The sequence below is a fragment of the Trichosurus vulpecula genome, chromosome 2, assembly GCF_011100635.1.
Source record: "Trichosurus vulpecula isolate mTriVul1 chromosome 2, mTriVul1.pri, whole genome shotgun sequence".
Lineage (NCBI taxonomy): Eukaryota > Metazoa > Chordata > Mammalia > Diprotodontia > Phalangeridae > Trichosurus > Trichosurus vulpecula.
The window spans coordinates 438,369,663-438,389,426 of NC_050574.1; positions in this window are offsets into that span (position 1 = coordinate 438,369,663).

Here is a 19,764-nt window from a genome sequence, read left to right on the forward strand (position 1 = left end):
AAGCTTTTGTATGCAACTAGGAAATAAGATATACAGGCAATGGGGCGTAGGAATCTATCTTGCCCTACAAGAAATTAAGGGAAAAGGGGATGGGGCAGGGGAGTGGGGTGACAGAAGGGAGGGCTGACTGGAGAATGGGGCAACCAGAATATATGCCATCTTGGAGTGGGGGGGAGGGTAGAAATGGGGAGAAAATTTGAAATTCACACTCTTGTGAAAATCAATGCTGAAAACTAAAAATAATAAACAAATGAATGCTTAAAAATAAATCAATTCCACCAACTGTGTTTTAATGTCTCATTTTTCTACATTCCCTCCAATTTGTCATTTCCCCCTTCTGTCATATTAGCCAATCTGATAAGTACGAGGTGGTACCTCAGAGTTATTTTAATTTGCATTTCTGTAATCAATAGTGATTTAGAACATTTTTAACATGACTATAGATAGCTTTGATTCCTTCATCGGAAAACCACCTGTTCCTATATCCTTTGACTATTTATCAGTTGGTAAATGACTCATAGTCTTATAAATGAGTTCTTTATATATTTTAGAAATGAGGCATTTATCTGAAAAACTTGTAAATTTTTTTCCATAGTTATAATTACTGTATGTTTTCCTCTATTCCATTTTCCTTTTATTTATCCTTCTTTCCTTTCCTTTCACCCTGTCCATCTTCAAAAGTGTTTTGCTTTAGTCCACTACTTCCCCCAACCCACCCTCCCTTCTATCAGCTCCCCCCCCCACCCTTTTATCATCCCCTTCCCCTCCTACTTCGTTGTAGGGAAAGATAGATTTCTATATATAGAAATAGATATAGTATATATAGTATATATAACACATATACTATATGTAATATATAAATATAGATCTAGAAATCCAACTGAGTATGTATGTTCTTCCCAATGAACTTAGATTTTAAAATGACACTTTCAAAAATTAGAAAGAAAGGCAGGTAATTTATACGAATACAAAAGTCCTGTAAGAATAGTATCTAGAAGATTGAAGCCCAATTTAAGTTAAGACTTGAAATAAATGATGAAAGTATAACAAGGGTTTATATTTAACTGTGTTGAGAGAGGGGACGGGGAAAAGGGAGATCAAAGAAGAGATAACCACTTACCTATTTAGCATCATTTCCTCTAGCAAGACAAATGATCTTCAAGCTGGGAATGTCAGAATAAAATTGTAAGAGAAATGAAATGAGGTGATAGTGATAAAAGCTGCCAATTAAAGCATTTTACAGACATCTAACTCTGACAACAACCCTGTAAGGTAGAACCTATTAGTATCCTTACCTTATAAAATGATGAAAGTAAAGTGAAAAGAAGTTAAGTAACTTACTCATAATCACAAAATTAATACGTTGGGAGCATGACTCAAATCTATAATTTTATCTCCGTAGTCAAAGCTCTTTGACCCAGGGAAACAACATTCCAGGATAATGAAAGAAGTGAGCTTATTTTCATTGAACCGCTCTGGCTACTGTCTTTGAGGATATCGAATTAATCTTTCTACTATCAAGATCTTTGAAGAATTGTGGGGATCAGTAAAGATACTATAGGACTTTAGGGAAAAAATAATACTGTAATTTTCAAAAAGCGAAAGAAAGCAGATGCTTCAAACTATAGGTCAGTGAGGTTGATGTCAATTCCTGTCAAAATTCTAGGATGCATTATTAAAAGGATAGTTTATGAGTACTTAGGGAATGGAAAAGATAATCACTATAAACCAGAATGGCTTCCTCAGAGAACAACTCATGTCAAACTAAACTTACTTGCTTTTTTTTTGATGGGATTATGTGACTCATAGGGAATTTGACAGTCTTTTACAATATCCTTGTAGACAAATTAGAAAGTCAAGGACTCTAGGATGGTATAGATAAGGGGATTTGAAAATGGTTGAAAAAGTGATGATTAGTAGACCAATGTCAATGTATATCAGAGTGACAAGTAGAATACTCTAGAAACCTCTCTAACACTTGTCTCTGTTCTGAACAGAATAGAAAGTGCAATATAAAATGATTTCAATGAAGGCATAAAGCTTGGCAGAACAGCTAATACCCTGGGTGACAAAATCTGGATCTAAAAAGATATTGATGTGCTAAAGGTAAAAAACTGAAGTATAATAGAGATAAGTATTAAATTGTATAGTGGAAGTCAAATAATCAACTCATCCAACAAGACACCTATGAACTACATCAATATGAGCCAAGGGTGTGACATTGGAGCCCAAAAATATCATGGAAATTTAGGCTCTATTAGTGGAATTCCAGTGTTTAGAGCAAAGAAGGTGATAACACTTCTCCCTGGTTAGCCCACATCTGGAGTACTGGTTCTCGACCTGGATTCCACATTTTAGAAGGGCATCAAAAGGAGACACCCAGGTTGATGAGGGATTCAAAAACCTTGCCACGTGAAAAATAGTTTTAAAAATTTTAGTAATGTTTACCCTGAAGAAGAGTCTTAGGTAAGATAGAATTGTCTTCAATATTCATAAGGTTGTCAGCTAAAATAGAGATTAACTTGTTTTAATTAAGATTCACTGGTGGAAATTACAGAAAGGTAGATGTGGGATCAATATAAAGAAAATTCTTTGTTTGTAACATGCTGCAGCCTGCTCACATGCACTATGCAACTCCCCATGGATCTGTCAGTGTTACTCATTTTCACCAAGGCTGTATTCCTCCATAACATGAAGCCAGACAAAACACCAGTAGAATATTGGTATTATAAAGGAATTACAAAGGAGGTTGAAAATAAATATTTCATCAAAGAAATGTTTGGGGATAAAAGATGTGCCTGTTGCATGGAGAGAGAAAGAAATAATTGATCGTTGTGTTCTCCTAACATCCCTCCAAGGTCAAGAACAAGTGAGGGAGGCACCCAGCATGTTGAGTGGACCTTTTGTGGAGAATATGATGAGCCCACTGGATGAAAAGGTATGCATGGGTTGAAAGTTGTATAACTGGAGGGAATACCCACAATGATGACATCAAAAACCCCTAGATCCTTTTGAGTATAAAGGAAAGTTTCCTACAAAATTCTTGATCATCTCCAAACTGCTACCAAACCATCATTCCCACTCTCTCTACCAGGAAATTAGTCTCTGGCCCTGGAACAACTCTGAGCTCTGATCAGTTAACATTCACTTTACTTTGCCCAAATCTTGACCTCCACCCTACTTTATGCCCAGCTCTAAATCCAAAGGCATGCAGTCATGCAGTCTTCCTCTTCCCCTCATCCAACTGTTTTTATGTGTTATCTTCTGTCAGTTGAATATGCACAGTGTCTGGGACACAGTAAGTGCTTAATAAATTCTCTCTCTCTCTCTCTCTCTCTCTCTCTCTCTCTCTCTCTTCATCCATCCATCTAATAATTTTATGGAAAGGATTGTTTCAGGAACTAGTTCTAATCACTAGGGGTCTTCAAGAAGAGGCTAAATGTCCACTTGTTGGATACTTTCCAATTCTACAATTTGACTAAATTTATCCCGTGCTTTTCCCACTAAATCAAGGAGCTTCCATAGCTCCTTAAAATGGGCGTCTTTCTATAGATGAAGTTTTTATTTTATGCCAATCCATTTCCATTTCTTCATCCTTATCCTACAGTCTGGTGCCCTCTTTCTCTCTTACCCGGTTCTTTCATGTTGCCATCTGACTGCTCAAAGTCCCCCATTTACTGTCACACACACACACACACACACACACACACACACACACACACCCCACTGCACATTTTCTTCTTCTGTTCTCCTCTCTGCTCACCTCCTTCAAGTGACCAGGATTAAAAACCATAACTCCCTGCTTCTCTGATCCATCAACAGAGCTCCCATTTCTTCCACAGGGTCTTTACGACTTAGGTATAAAGAGATAAGATATTTAATTAAAAGATTAAACCAATTCCCATTGAAGTGTAAATGCCTGAACATCTACTTAACACTCTTGTGGGAATTTGCATTTAAGAGAATTATTAACCATAGTGAATTGCTAATTGGTACAATTTTAGTCAGAATGATAAGTGAAATAAAGGATTTGTGAGAGCAGAAAGGGGACAAAGAGCTTGGCCCATTCTATAACAGTGGCAACAGGATGGAATAAATGGGAGAGAATTTCTCAGATAGGGGTGCTAGCTGAAACAACTTGTTGTCCTTGAATACTTCTTGTAAGAATACTTCTTACCATTTTCTGAGTAACTGACTGAACTCTGACTGAAGCCTCCACTTGATGTCTGGTTTTACTTTTGTTTCTTATCTCCTGACTAGCTCTCTGGGATTGTTTATTGCATATAACTCTGTGTTTGAGCCTGTATAAAGTATTCTGGTTTACAATTGTGTTTTTGAGAACTGTTTGTTTATATCCTTTGACCACTTATCTATGGATGAGTAACTTTTAATCTTGTATATCTGTTATTTTCTGTTATGTCTTAGATATTATACCCCTAACAAGAATATTTGAGGTAAAGATTGTTTTAATTCATCATTTCTCTTTTTATCTTACATAACTTATTTCATGAAAAATCTTTTCAATTTCATGTTATCAAAATTATCTGTTTTATTTTTTGTCGCATGGTCTATCCTTTGGTTAAGAATTGTCTCCCAGGCATAATTCTCAGAGGTATTTGGCTTTTACATAATTTTTTCTTGGTATGACCTTTAATAATTCGAGTCACATATTCATTTTGAGCTTAGTGTAGTATATTGTATAAGATGTTGATTTAAACTTGATTTCTACCAAACTTTTTCCAATTTTCCTAGCAATTCTTATAAAATAGATAGCCTTTCCTTCAATATGCTCTCAGGTTTATGAATGGGGTTATTGAGTTCAATTGTTTCTGATTGTTCCATATCTGCTTTTCAATTTTTTAAACCAGTACCAAATAGCTAGGATGATTACTATTTTATAGTATAATTTAAGGTATGGAAGTACTATTTATCCTACATTGCAATTTTTTAAACATTTCCCTTGAGATTGTAAATGTTTTGTTCATTTAAATGAATTTTTTTTTATTTTGTCTGGCTCTGTAAAGTGTTCTCCCTTTATTCCCTTTATTGATATGTTACTAAAACTGTCAATTAATTTCTATAATTACTGTCATTTTTATTATATTTTCATGGCCCAGCCCTAGGCACTAAATATATCTACAGTTATTTAAATCATATTTTTATTTAAGTTGTAACTTTAAAGTCCCAAATGTGCCTTGAACAATTCACTTCCAGATATTTCATGCATTTTCTAGTACTTTTGAATAGGATTTCTCTTTCTATAATTTCGTCTCAAGTTTTAAAAATTGCTATATAGAAATGCTGTTAATTTTTGTAGGTCAGTGTTGTATCCTGGTACTTTACCAATAGTAATTGTCTTAATTAGTTCCTTTACTAATTCATTAACATTTTCTAAGTAAAGCATCATGTTAGCAAATAAGGAATAATTTTGTTTCTGCTTTTTCTATCTTTATGCCTTTAATTTTTTTCTCTTCTCTTATTGCTATTTTATATTTTTCTAGGATTATGTCAAATAGTGGGGAAACAGAACTTTTTCATTTCTGTATTTATTGGGAAAGATCCTAGTATTTTCTCATGGTATATAATGCTAGATTTTCCTTATAGGTAATTTCTATAGACATATAATTCCTATAGATAAGTTAATCTTCTTAAGCTTTGCTATGCCTATATATAATAGGGTTCTTTTTTTAGCATAAATGACTATCATACTTTGTCAAAAGTTTTTTTGGCATCTACTGACATATTGTGGTTTTTAATGTTTTAGTTTAAATCTAACTGAATCATAGGAAATAATTGTTTGGAAAAATTGTTGTAGTCTTTTTTAAAAAAATTGACATTCACTAAGGATATTGATCTAAATGTTTTACTTCACTTTTGTTGTTCCATCCTTCTCTGGTGTCAGCATTGGAATTATATTTGTCTAATAAAAAGAGCTTGTTGAAATATTTTTTTCTTAATTTTTGGCAATAATTTGTATGCTGATTGTTCTTTAAGAATTTGATAGGAAATTTCTATTAACCCATATGAAGCAGGTTGTTGTAGTTCAATTTCCTCTTCTGAAACTAGATTTTTTGTGATTTCTACTTGTTATTCTGTTAATTTGAGTATCACAACTTTTGTGGTTAACCTTTATTTCTTTTAAATTTTTCATTGTACTGGTATATAACTGCAGTAGTTCATACTGAATTATAGATTAACAATAATCCTAGGAGTTATATTTTGTTCAACAAGGTATGTCAGTGACTTTTGTTTTATATCACATATATTTCTGGAAATATCCTTTTCTCCTTCTTGTCATTCTACTCACCACTACTTGTAAAAAGAAAAACAATTAAATAAAACTATTTCATATAGTGACCATGATTCGCAACTTATACTACATATTGCCCTGATGGTTCCCCCTCTCTTCTATGAGGAGGAGTTATACTTCATTATCTGTTCTCTAAGACCACATTTGCTTTTTCAGTTACTCAGAGTTTGGCTTCCTTTTAGTGATCTTTTCAATTATATCCTAAATTCATGATATATAACATTATTTGGGCTCTGCTTATTTATCTCTGTATTAGTTAATACAAATCTTCTCACAATTTCTGAATTCCACATATTCCTCATAAATTACCATGCAATAATATTCTATTACATTCATATCACCGAGTTTTTGTTTCTTTTATTGGCTCGCTTATTGATGGGTGCCCATTTTATTTCTAGTTCTTATTTACTTGAAAAATTACTTTTGAGATTTTGATATATACTAGGTATGATCCTCATCATCATCATATAGCATTTACATAGTGATTTAAAATTTGCAAAATGCTTTTTAAAATTATCTTATTTGATCCTCACAACAACCCTGGGAGGTACTCTTATTTTACAGATGAGGAAACTGAGTCAGACAGCAATTACATTACTTTTCCAGGGTCACAAAGCTAGTAAGTGTCTTAGGCTGGTTTTGAACTCTGGTCTTACAAACTCCAGATGTAGCCCCCTATACACTTTGCTGATGTCCGCTTTCCCTGTGGTCTTCTCATCCTGGAATATCACCCCTGCCATTATAACCCCATTTTGTGATCTCCCTTTTGAGGAAGTTCTCAAGCCAACCATATTCATTCTTTCACTCTTCTTCTGTCTCTGTTTCTAACTGTAGCCTTCATCCTGCCCTCACCTCCACCATCATTTTTCACTTCCTTGTATGTGCTGTCTTTTTCCATTCTAATATAAGCTCCTTGTGGGCAGGAACTGCCTTCTATTTTTTGCTTGTCTTTGTAATCTTAGCTCTTAGAAGAGTGCCTTACTGATAGTAAGTACTTAATAAACATGTAGGCTATGCCCAGTAGGACAATCACCAGACCAAAGGACATGATCAGTTTAGTTACTTTTCTTCAATAATTCAATATACTTGGATCAATTTATAGCTCTACCACCAGTGTGTTTGTGTGTACCATATCATCCCACAGTCCCAGTGACAATGATAGCTCTTGTTCAGAGTTAAATTTAAGTTATATGAAACTGTATTTCCATTTCTCAAGCTCCAAAACTGGGCTAATAGTTTAACTCATTTTTTTAAAAAAAAATCAAGATGTATTCTCCATTGATTACTAGTTAAAACTTACTCCCCTTCCCTTACTCTGTGATCCAACCAGATTGGTTTTCTTACTCTTAGTCATTTAAAACATTCCATCTTCTTTCTGCAATCCTTATACTGCCTGCGCCCGGTGTTTAGAATCCACTTCCTCTTCAGCTCCACCTCTTAGGATTTCTCCTTTCCTTCAAAACTCAACTTAAGGGACAGTTTCTATTTGTAGCTTTTCTGACTCCTCCATCTTATTTTGTATTTATTTTAGATATTATACATATGCATGTTCTCTCCTTCTACAGAAGATAAGTTCCTGGAGAGCAGATACCTTGAGGGCAGATAGATATTCTATTGCCTAGCAAAATGACTTGTAGATAGTAAGTGTATAATAAATATTTGTTGGTTGATTAATAGAATCTGACAAAGTCATCCACAAAAGGACTGTGATCAACCTTTCCAGTCTTTGTATACTATTTCCTTTTAAATACTGTTTCTGGCTACTCATCCTCTCCTCTTCTACCCTTTCCCATCTCTGTGTCTTCAATCATACTGTCTGCCAAGCATAAAAAGTTTCTTCTCTTCCCCATCTAGGTATGTTGAACAGCACCTTTTGCCCCCAAAGTCTTTCTTCAAGGCTTAATTCAGGTTATATCTCCATAAAGCCTTTTTTAAATCCACCCCACCAAATGAAAATGGACCCTTCTCTTTAAAATTCCTCATAACAATTTGTGCAGATCTCTACTTAACAACTGTCACCTTCTCTCATATATATCTTGTCCCTCTGCTACTACCAGTGGACTGTATGGTCCTTGAGAAAAGATCTACATCATGTCTTCCATTAGTCCTATGGTACCTACCACAGTGCCCGGCAATTCAATTCAATCTAACAAATTTTTATTTAGCATATATTATTTATTTATTCCAGTGCTTCTCCAAGTGTGGTATGGGGACCCCAGGTCATCCCTGAAACCTTTTCAGGGGACCTGAGAGGTCAAAACTATTTTCATAACAATATTAGTTTTAATTTCTAATATGGTAAATATCAATAGGTATAACCTACATAAACAAAAGCTTTCCAAGGGATCTTCCATAATTTTCCAGAGTTTAAGGAAGTAGGTCTTGAGATCAAAAAGGTTGAATACCACTGATTTATTCAATTCAGTACCTAGAACCCCAGTAAAAAGAAGGAAAATCTTCAACATTGTAGTTGATGCTTAAAAATTATCTGTTAAATTCAATTGAATGATTGCTTTTTCTTGAGGGATCAAGGTAGACAACATAGAGGAGGTGGACCCTTATCTAGGTTTTGAAGGAGAATAATTTCAATAGGCAGAGAATAAGAGTAAGTCCATTTCAATTATTTGCAAGTGTATAGAGTAGAGAGAAGACAGGATAAAACCAGAAAACAATGACTCCTCCAGTTTATCTGGAACAAGGATAGGGAACCTGTGGCCTCAAGATTACATGTGGCCCTTAAGGTCCTCAAATGTGGATCTTTGACTTGAAAGGACCTTTGACTTGAGTACCTAGAGGACCATGTGTAGCCTTGAGGTCAAAGGTTCCCCACTCCTGTGATAGAACATTTGATGGTTGAAGGGAAATACCATGAAATAAGTTTGGAAGTGGGTTGGAACCAGCTTAGGAGTGGCCTTGAATATGAGGCTACGGAGACTACATTTTATGCAATTATAACTTCATATAAAATAATAATTATGATGGCATATAAGTGAATGATCTTTGCTATGCTCTTGGACTATCTCAGAGAGTATTTAAGGGTTATTTAAAACCTATTAAATAAGGTAGCATTTGCTTAATGAGTAAAAATCACAAGATCATATTCTCTTTAACCTACACATCTAATCAAGAAAGGGGGACTGATAGAAAGTTTTGTATTGAACATTTAATGAAAAAGTACATAAAAATGTAACATTTTTAAGAGCAAGCCAGAAATAATGGCAGACCCCACAGCGTTAGCCTTTGAGATAAATAGCATTGAAGGCTTCCATTATAATCCAATCATTCTGAGAAGATGAAATTCAACTAAAATATGTAACAGACTGCACTGGGTCCAGGTAAAGACACATGCTACAATCAAGAAAAAAATGGTTTCTGCCAATTGGGACCCATTCTGTAAGATTAATTTATTTTGCCTGAATCCTTTATTCAAGACAAAAGAAAGCTTTCCCATCAAATCTGTGAGGACAGCCTAGAATATACTAATAGGAATGTCAGCTGCCAGTCAATTACAAATAAAAAATGGTGCTCAGAGATGGCATCCCCATAACTGTGTCAATTTTCTGACCATAATCACAAGGACTCCTTGTAATTGAAAGACCTAATTTTCTCCTCTCATTCTCATAAAGAGAATATCCAATACCCTCTGGTGAGTATATGATATATTGTTCCCTCAATATAGACCATTAGCGAAGGGGAAAATAGGCCTTTGGGCACTATATTTCATTAAAAAGAAATATTACAACAGAGATAGTAATGTGATGCTCAAACATTTGGTGCTTTCATACAACTTGTCCATAAGCAATTCTAGGAGGAGACTGAATGCATTCATTTAAAAATACAGGGGGCCATAGCCTTAGAGCACAAAGGAACGTTATAGCTTACCAAATCCAACCTCATTTAACAGATCAGAAAACAAAGAAGTTGAGTAATTTCCTGATGCTAAGTAGCAGTCAATGATGCCAAATTCAATATTTTTGGTAACTACACATGCTTTATTTAGGATCATGTGGTGGTAAGCAAAATGGGCTCTTAGCACTCAGTTCAACCAAGTGTGCTTGAAGAGTTTGGCTTTTGTTTCCTTTGAGTAATTCAGTGTATTTCATTGAGTCTTACTAGGTGCTAAGACCCAGGGCCAAACCCCTATTAAGTGCTAAGCCTATGTGGGTGTGAAGCTCCCAGGGATACTAAGGGGAGGTGCTAACTCAAGAGCCAATCATAGGAGCCTAAATGCTGGTCATTCAGATGATGTTTGATGACATCTCAAATGGTATAAGAAGAGAAGACAGAGCTATTTGCTCAGGGCTCTCACTCATGGTGGCTCGCTGATGTGGAGACTTGGGACAGCTGTAGTTAAGTGCCTTCCAGCTTGCCTGGATATCTGGACTTGGTTTTCTTGGTATTTGGTCTATTTGTAATTTGCTTATATTTGCTATGAAGTTCAGGGTGCTGGCTTTTTCCCCTGAACTAAGTGAGTGATATTTGTATGCAGGATTAAAATAAGCTTGTGTTTCAACAATCCGGCTAGCAGCTGTTGTGAGGGGTGAAAGCCCAACAACAAGAACACTACCAGCACACTGCAAAAGCACAGGTTCTTTTGATCTGCTTTAGTAAGGAAAGCAATGTTAAGGGGTTGACAAGCTTACTTTAATTCAGCGTACAAATAAATTCACTTAGTTCAGGGTAAAAAGCCAGCACCCTGAACTTCCAAGCAAATACAAACAAATTACAAACATCGACAGACAGACCTTGTCTGATTCAAATCCCAATACATAGTTACCAGAGTTTAACAAAGTCTCAGCATCCAGGTTACAAGCTGGAGGGCTCTTAGCTACAGCTGCCCAGAGTCTCCGCATCAACACCATCGCCAGTGAGGGCTCTGTGCAAATGGCTCTGTCTTCTCTTCCTAAAGCATTTCAGATATCATCAAACGTCATCTGAATGACCAGAACTTAGGCTCCTATGATTGGCTCTGGAGTTAGCACCTCCACTCAGTTAGCCCCACCTTGGGCCCCACCTTAGTTACCAATCCACATCCACATAGGTTTTACACCTAATAGGGGTTTTGGCCTGGGGCTTAGCACCTAGTAAGACTCAATGAAATAGACTGAATTACTCAAAGGAAACATATATTATGAAGGCAGAATTATGATTTCAAAGAGAATCGTATATATGTCTGAATGGTTCAGAACCGCAGGATATAAGGAATTCTCTAAATAGAAGGCAGAAGAATTAAAGCATTTATTCAAGCTCCAAAGTAGAAGACCCATGAACCAGTGTCCCCATTTTGGTATCCTGGTCAAAAGCTTCCAGGTCCAATAAGTCTGCCTCACAAGAGTAACCAGGAGGTTACAGAAAAACATGATGGCATTAAACCAAATCATATTCATGCTTCCCCCCTCCGGTAAGAAGATTAACCACTGGCCTCATGCCCTTGCTCAGCACTCCCCAGTCCACACGCAGGTCAGCCCTGCTAATGCAGCTCCTGCTTCTTCAGCTCTTTTGGCTTCAGCTTCCTCTGTAGCTGTCGCTCTCCCTGTTGCTGGCTCTAACAAGTCTCAATCTCCAAGCTGTGTTCTCTCCCCTTATAGAGTTTCAGATGTCATCAAGCATCTTCTGAATGACCAGAACTTAGGCTCCTGTGATTGGCTCTTGAGTTAGCACCTCCCCTTAGTACCCTGGGAGCTTCACACCCACATAGGCTTAGCACCTAATAGGGGTTTGGGCCTGGGTCTTAGCACCTAGTAAGATTCAATGAAATACACTGAATTACTCAAAGGAAACAAAAGCCAAACTCTTCAAGGGCACTGGTTGAACTAAGAGCTAAGAGCCCATTTTGCTTACCAACACACTAACCCAATTAAATTTTTATAAAGGTATCTCAAAGGACTAGACAAAATAACAAAATTAATTTGGAACCACAAAAGGTGTTGAATCTCAAGGGTAATGATTGAGGAAAAGAGTATGAATTGAGGGAGTATAGCAATCACAGATCTCAGACAACAAGATTTGAACTCAGGAAGAAGAATCTTCCTGATTTCAGGTCCAAAAATGTAGTATACTGTGCCACCTAGCTGCCCTAAATATCCCAACATACTAATAATAATATCTTAGCATTTTAGGTCTCTACCATTGAAGGGAGTTACCACATGGTCAAGACCAAAAACCACTTTATGCCTCTAAAATATAAACCTAGAGACTTTTTTATACTGTCTTATTATCTATCTTCAAAATTAAAAAAGGAAAGACAACTGATAAACTGCTTATTTTTCTATCCCCAAGGAGTGTCTGATCCTTGTTCTGTCCTCACACTTGGCTCTTTCCCAGATAATCTGACCTGTCTCTGATTCTTCAATTAGAACCTGACCCCATTCTTTCTGCCAGGGATGCAACAAAACTTCCTTTCTAATCTAGTATTAACTCAAGCTATCTAGGAAAAAAATAGATGGACTCCACAAATTCCTAAAGTCCAAAGATAAGCTAATAAGAGACAAAGACCCATAAATGTCCTGAATTGAGCAAGATTTGGCACAAAATCAATGCCTGATCTAGGATGAAAAAGGAGATTTTTTTTAACTTGATTATAGGGAGCTAAAAGGCTAAGGCATGTGAAGATATTTAAAGAAAATCATATCAACTATCATAAGCTATTAACATCTTAAAATGGGGGAGGAAGGAAGTGAAAGAAAAAAGTTAATTGATGAGAATAAGCTAAAACTTATTCAGACCCCAAAGATGGAAGCCATGATAAAAGAGAATACTGCCACCAGACGTAGGTATGCCAATGATACTTACTGAATCCCTACTTCCCATTCTCATAAAGTATCAGAGAATTGTTGTCTGAATCACCATGGCTGAGCACAGCACCTGTCACACAGTAGGCACTTAATAAATGCTTGAAGAATGAATGAATAAGATCATCAAGAAATCAATGGCATCATAGTGAGAACAGAGGCTTTCTCTAAAAAAGCTGTTCCTAATCCATCACGTGGCCGAACTGCCATTCTTCCTACTTGAGATTATATTAAAAAACTAGGAAAGAAAATTCAATTCAATAAAACATTATTTTAAAAATCCTCTTGCTTTGTGTAAGGCACCAAGAATAAGAATTTCATAGGATCAAGATCAGACCGGGAGTCACCCAGCCAGAACAGGCATTGGCACCATGAATCACTGAGCTGTGGCAGTTACCTGACTTCTCAACCCACAAACGCCAAAGAGCAGGTTAGTAGGACTATGTGAAATGTTGTTTCAACAATCTGGCTAGCAGCTGTTGTGGGGTTGAAAGACCAACACAAGTCCAGCAACAAGCACGCTACCAGCACACTGCAAATGCCCAGGTTCTTTTTATCTGCTTCACTAAGGAAAGCTACATGAAGGGGTTGACAAGCTTACTTTAATTCAGCACACCAATATCATTCACTTAGTTCAGGGGAAGAAGCTAGCACCTTGAACTTCAGAAGAAAATACAAACAAATGACAAACATCGACAGACAGACCTTGTCTGATTCAAATCCCAATACATAGTTACCAGAGTTTAACAAAGTCCCAACATCCAGGTTATGAGCTGGAGGGCTCATAGCTATAGCTTCTGGGAGACTCCACATCACCTTGAGCCACCGAGTGAGAGCCCTAAACAAATTACAACATTGACAGACAGACCAAATACAGATTCATAGTTACCAACATCTAGGTTCAGCCCAGGAGCTCATAATGAGGGCTGGCCCAGAGTCACTCGTGCCACCACTGCTGTGGGAAAGAGTTCCAAAAAGAGAAAGCCAATCCCTAGTTTTATATCTTTTTCAGGGTCAGGGGTGATTCACACATGCGACTCACCCACGTGACCTAGAATCGTCACAAAGAGGCGACTTGAACCCACGTGGTCTAAAAGCCTCTGATGTCCAAACATGTCACTCAAACTCATGTGTAAACTAGGCCCTCCCCTGAGACAAGGAGGCACCAAGGACTCCCAAATCTAATCAAGGAAACAAAGGCCAAACTCTTCAAGGGGACTTGGTCAAACTAAGTGCTAAGAGCCCATTTTGCTTACCAACACAAATATCTCATTGGAAAAACCACTGACCTGGACAATAAATCCAGGAGAGATCATTTAAAAATCATTGGACTACCTGAAAGCTATGATCAAGAAAAGAGCCTAGACATCATCTTTCAAGAAATTTTCAAGGAAAACTGCCCTGATATTCTAGAACCAGAGGCTAAAATAGAAATTGAAAGAATCAACCGAATCACCTCTTGAAAAAGATCCCAAAAACAAAACTCCTAGGAATATTGTCACCAAACTTCCAGAGTTTCCAGGTCAAGGAGAAAATAATGCAAGCAGCCAGAAAGAAACAATTTGAATATTGTGGAAACACAATCAGGATAATCAAGATCTAGCAGCTTCCTACATTAAGAGATCGAAAGGCATGGAATATGATATTCTCAGAGGTCAAGGGAAGTTGGGATTAAAACCAAGAATCATCTACCTAGCAAAACTGAGTATAATGCTCCAAGGCAAAATATGGATTTTCAATAAAATAGAGGACTTTCAAGCTTTCTCAATGAAAAGACCAGAGCTAAATAGCAAATTTGACTTTCAAATACAAGAATCAAGAGAAGCATGAAAAGGTAAACAAGAAAGAGAATTCAAGTTTTGTTTACATTCCCACATGGAAAGATGATGTGTATAATTCATGAGACCTTTCTCAGTATTAGGGGAGTTGAAGGAAATATACATATATATAGACAGAAGGCACAGGATGAGTTGAATATGAAGGGATGATATCTAAAAAAATGAAATAAATTTAAGGGGTGAGAGAGGGAGAAAGGGAGAGATAGAATGGGGTAAATTATCTCACATAAAAGAATTTCATAGGATCATAGATAGAGAGCTAAAAATGACCTATGGAGTCATCTTCTCTAGCACCCTCATTTTACACAGAAGAAAGTGAAGCTCCAGATGATTGAGGGACTTGCCTTAGGGGAAGGTAGCAGACATCAGAGGCAGCATTCAAACTCAAGTTCTCTGACTCCATAGTCAGTGCCCTTCCCTCCATGCCAGGCTGCCTCCCTTAAGAAAACTTATGAGACATGGTTCCTCCCCTTAAGGAGTGAGGTTACAATCTGGTAGAGCAGATGTGACACTTTCTCCACCTCTATCAACTCCAAAGTTTACATATACTCTAACTGGCTGCCCTGGTGAGACATTTCTATCCACTTCTGCCTTCTAGCCATTTGGATGGGATTTTGATAGGGACTTCTGATTCTCTTTTGTTTTCATTGTGATTTTTCCTTCTGGGCTTCTTTTCACATATTTGGCAGTTATGTGAGAGAGCTAATCTTCTCTCTGACATTTCATGTTGCCATCTTAACCAGAAAGCTTAAGCCAATATTTTTCAGCACCCAATTTGAATATGTTGCTGAGAAATGATTTCAGTACTCAATTGATTTATCTTCTAAGTCAATAACTCTTGGGAACATTTTAGTAAGTTATTTATTTAGGAGATTATTATAGTGGTTGAAGTGTTTAATGAAGACATAAGATTTGGAGAAAGACTTAGGAGATTCGAATTAATTTCTAATTCAGTAAAAATATGTGTAACTATCAAAAATCAGTTCTATGATTTATGAATATAATTCTTATCAATAATTATAAAGACAAAGAAGCACTCATCCCTGCATATTAGATGGATCCCAATTACCTCTATTCACTCCCTGGCTTCTTTGACACTTAGCCTAGAAGTTCCAAACTCTTGGGAGTCCACAGGATTGTTTTTCTTCAGACACAAGTTCAACTACTTTATCTTATGATATTTGTTAAGTATTATCTTTGAAGATTTACTACTCCCTCTTTCATCTGGTTTTGAGATCCTCTCTTGATTTATCTGCATGTGCTCTAGGCTTTTATTGATTTCTCTTGAAATCTTTCCAGTCTCAGATTTCCTCCTCTTTTAAACAATTTTGTTTCAGTCACTAGTCACTTTATGGTTTGTTTGTTTGTTTTTTTCCTTTTGCTGATGAGTATAGGCCCCATAGGGTTTGCTGGTTTGAATACCCTCTGGAGGAACAGAATAGACCTCTTATGCGTTTCAATATCCTTTTCTTCAGGGCAGTGTACCTGGACGTGGTAGCCCCATGCCCTGCATTGAATCAGCATCCAATGCTCTTTGCAGGGTTGGGGCAGCAGGTTTCAGGCAAAATATTTGCTATTGGAGGGCTCCCTGAGGGTTCATTATCATGTATTCAACACATTTACAGAAGTCTTTTGTCCTCAGCTATAGCCAGCTGAAGCACAGTCTCTGCAGTGGGGAGGTGACGGGATCTTAAGATGAGTGCAAGTTCTAGTCTTTGAGTTATCTTGTGCCCTTGTCACAGTCAGTGGAGGCTGGTTGAGGAAGACAGATGAGTAAGGGATTTAAGGATTACAATTTTCAGATGTTAATTCATGAGAATTTTACTTTGTTAAGGTTTGTCTTCTTTGTTTTATGGATTTAAATGTAATCTGTTACATTATTCATTTTTGGAGGGCTTGGAGAATTAAGAGGGTCCAGAGAAAAGAACTAATCTTTATCTTGTTGGATCTTATGACCTTGATGTTTCCTAGCAGTCAATAATACAGAGTACAATTATATCCACCCATATAATATTTTATATTCTACTTTGAGAAAATGAATACTAAATAAAGTACTAACTCTTCATCCTGGGTTTCAAATTCCTCCATAATTTGACCCTAACTTACCTTTCTGGAACATTCCTATCTGAGTATATCTCATGTAGCCAGTATTAGGCATGAGAATCCTTTCCCCAACTCTTGGATCCCAGAATTAGGCTGGGTACATCTCCCTCTTGGAGTTTAATGTTTTTTTCTAAGGGATCAGGGATAACTTTGTGATGCATATAGTACTTCTAGTGTGCTTCTCCACCACCCACCCCCAAGACTAGAAAATGAGAATAACTTAGTCATCCAGCCTTAAGAACTTCTAGAAAAGGGCATTTACTAAAGGTGAGGCAGCTAGATAGCTCGGGGGATAGTGCACTGGGTCTGGAGTCAGGAAGCCCTGAGTTCAAAACTGGCCTTAGGCACTTACTAGCTGTGTGACCCTGGGCAAGTCACTTAACTGTCTATTTGCCCTAATCCACTGAAAAAGGAAGTAGCAAACCACTTCAGTAACTTTGCTGAGAAAACTCCATGTGGGTTCACAAAGAGTCAGACAGGACTGAGTGACTGGACAACACATTTACTAAAGGTGGTACCATAAGAATAATCGTTACAAAATATTCCTTCCCCTGTTACACACTCTCTGATGAGTACACATAGAGTCCCAGGAGACTGGGAGCCCAAGCTGAGAAACTAAGGGGTTAACTCACAGCTTCTGAGTTGCCATAAGGCCTTTTCTCCCACTTGCGTGGTGCTCACTAAATTTCCCATAAATGGGGTGAATCTGCATCACCCCATTGTTGTTATGTCAAACTCTTCATGATTTTTCTTGGCAATGATACTGTCATTTTCTTTTCAAGTGGTTTAAGGCAAACAAAGGTTAAATGACTTGCTCAGGGTCACACAGATAGTGAGTGTCTGAGGCTGAATTTGAACTCAGGTTTTCCTGACCCCAGGTCCAGCACTCTAGGCACTGAGCTATCTAGCAGCCTTCCATAGTTAGTTCCTAATAAAGAGGCTGCTACCAGGTCATCAAAAGACACTAATGGAAAACCAGTGGGACTATAACAACCAATGCTGTCATGGGGTACAATAAAGCATAGTCTTTTTGCTGGACTGCTCATACAGCTGTAAATCCAATCTGTCTTTGGTACCCAATAATTCAGACACTGCCACTGGCTGGCCTGGGGATTCCATTTAGGATTCCATGGGAAGGTGGGAAGTCTGACACAAACTGGATGAGAGATCTTTCTCTAACTAAAGAAAGGGGGCTGAGGAGGATACTTGGGCAACGTCAAGTCTTCTTCTCTCTTACATTCTCAGCTGGTGATTCTTCCTCAGAGTTGTGCTGCAAAATCACATTCCCATTTCTGGAAAAGCTCTCCCTTTTCAACTCCCTTGATCATTCGTAGATGTTTTCTGGAGCTATGACCATGTTTTGAGGGTTTTTGTTTGTTTGTTTGTTTTTCCCCAGTCTATGGAATAAACTTTCTATTTGGTATCATTTAATATCCTTCAATGGCTTTCAAAGTCCTTAAACACTCAATCTAAAGCCTCTTGATTGACTGAGATGTCTCACCTAGTTAAGGTATCAGATCTAAAATTTGGTTGGGTAGTTTCTACCTCTTACGCTAATATCACCACCTGTGAAGTTCAGCTTTTCAAAAATTTCTTTTTAACCAGTAAAGTCAATGAAATTGGTACCGGTCTCCTAGTCTGGTTAACGGTTGTAGAAAGGAAACAGGGGGTTATGGGGGAGATATGTAGGTGGTTACCCCAGGGAGGAGTCGCTGCTGGAGGATGGGGACTCCAGGTCTGTCTATTTCTGTTTCTTTGGCATCCACTCCTCTTGCCGTGCATAGTCTGGACCAGCCTCATCTATCCCTATTCTCCTTAATGCACGCTTTGCTCCAGCCAAACTTGCTCTTTCTTGAAGATCTCAATGTCTTCAAAAAGCTGTTCCCTATGGTAACAAAAATAGCTAGCATTTATATAGGTTTAAGAAGCACTTAACATATACTGTCTCATTCGATAGTCTCACAACAGCCACGTCAGGTAGATGATGTTGATACCTTCATTCTACGGGTGAGAAAACTCAGACTAAAGGAAGTTAAGGGACGTAAAAAGGATCACATGGCTAGTAAGTGTCTGAGGCCAAATTTGAACTCAAGTCGTCTTGAGCACTATATTCACTGTGCCACCTAGATGCCCCTATGCATAGAATACAGGTTATATACAGAGAATGCCTTTCCTTCATACCTCCATCTAATTTCTACACATTACGGTTCAGAGGACCTGAGTTCAAATTTCACCTCTGACATTTACTTATGATCTATGTGTATGTCCTTTAGTAAATGATTCTAAGCATTTGGAGTTGTCATTTTTTCATCTTTAGAAAAAAAAGGAAAGGGAGAAAAAATATTTATAAGCTTGATGACTTCTAAATTCTAAATCTGTCTTTTGAGCTTCAAGGCAGCCCCAGCTCAAGTGGACCTGAAGAAATCTCTTCCTCTTCTGTATTTTCACAACATTTAATGTCTCTTCTATCACAACTTCACATTCTTCCTTGTATTGTAATTTTGTGGACATATCTTTCCTTCCCTAATATTACCTCTTTCCCTGATTCCTTGAGCTAAAAATAGTCTGTCCTTCCTCAGACCTCTAAAAGCACTGTGTTTGTACCTCTCTTAAGCATTTCCCATACTCTATATTGTGTCTAGACCATATCACAGCTACAAAATTATAAATCCCAAGAAGTCAAGAGCCATACCTTATGTGGTTTGTATGCTCTGGCACCCAG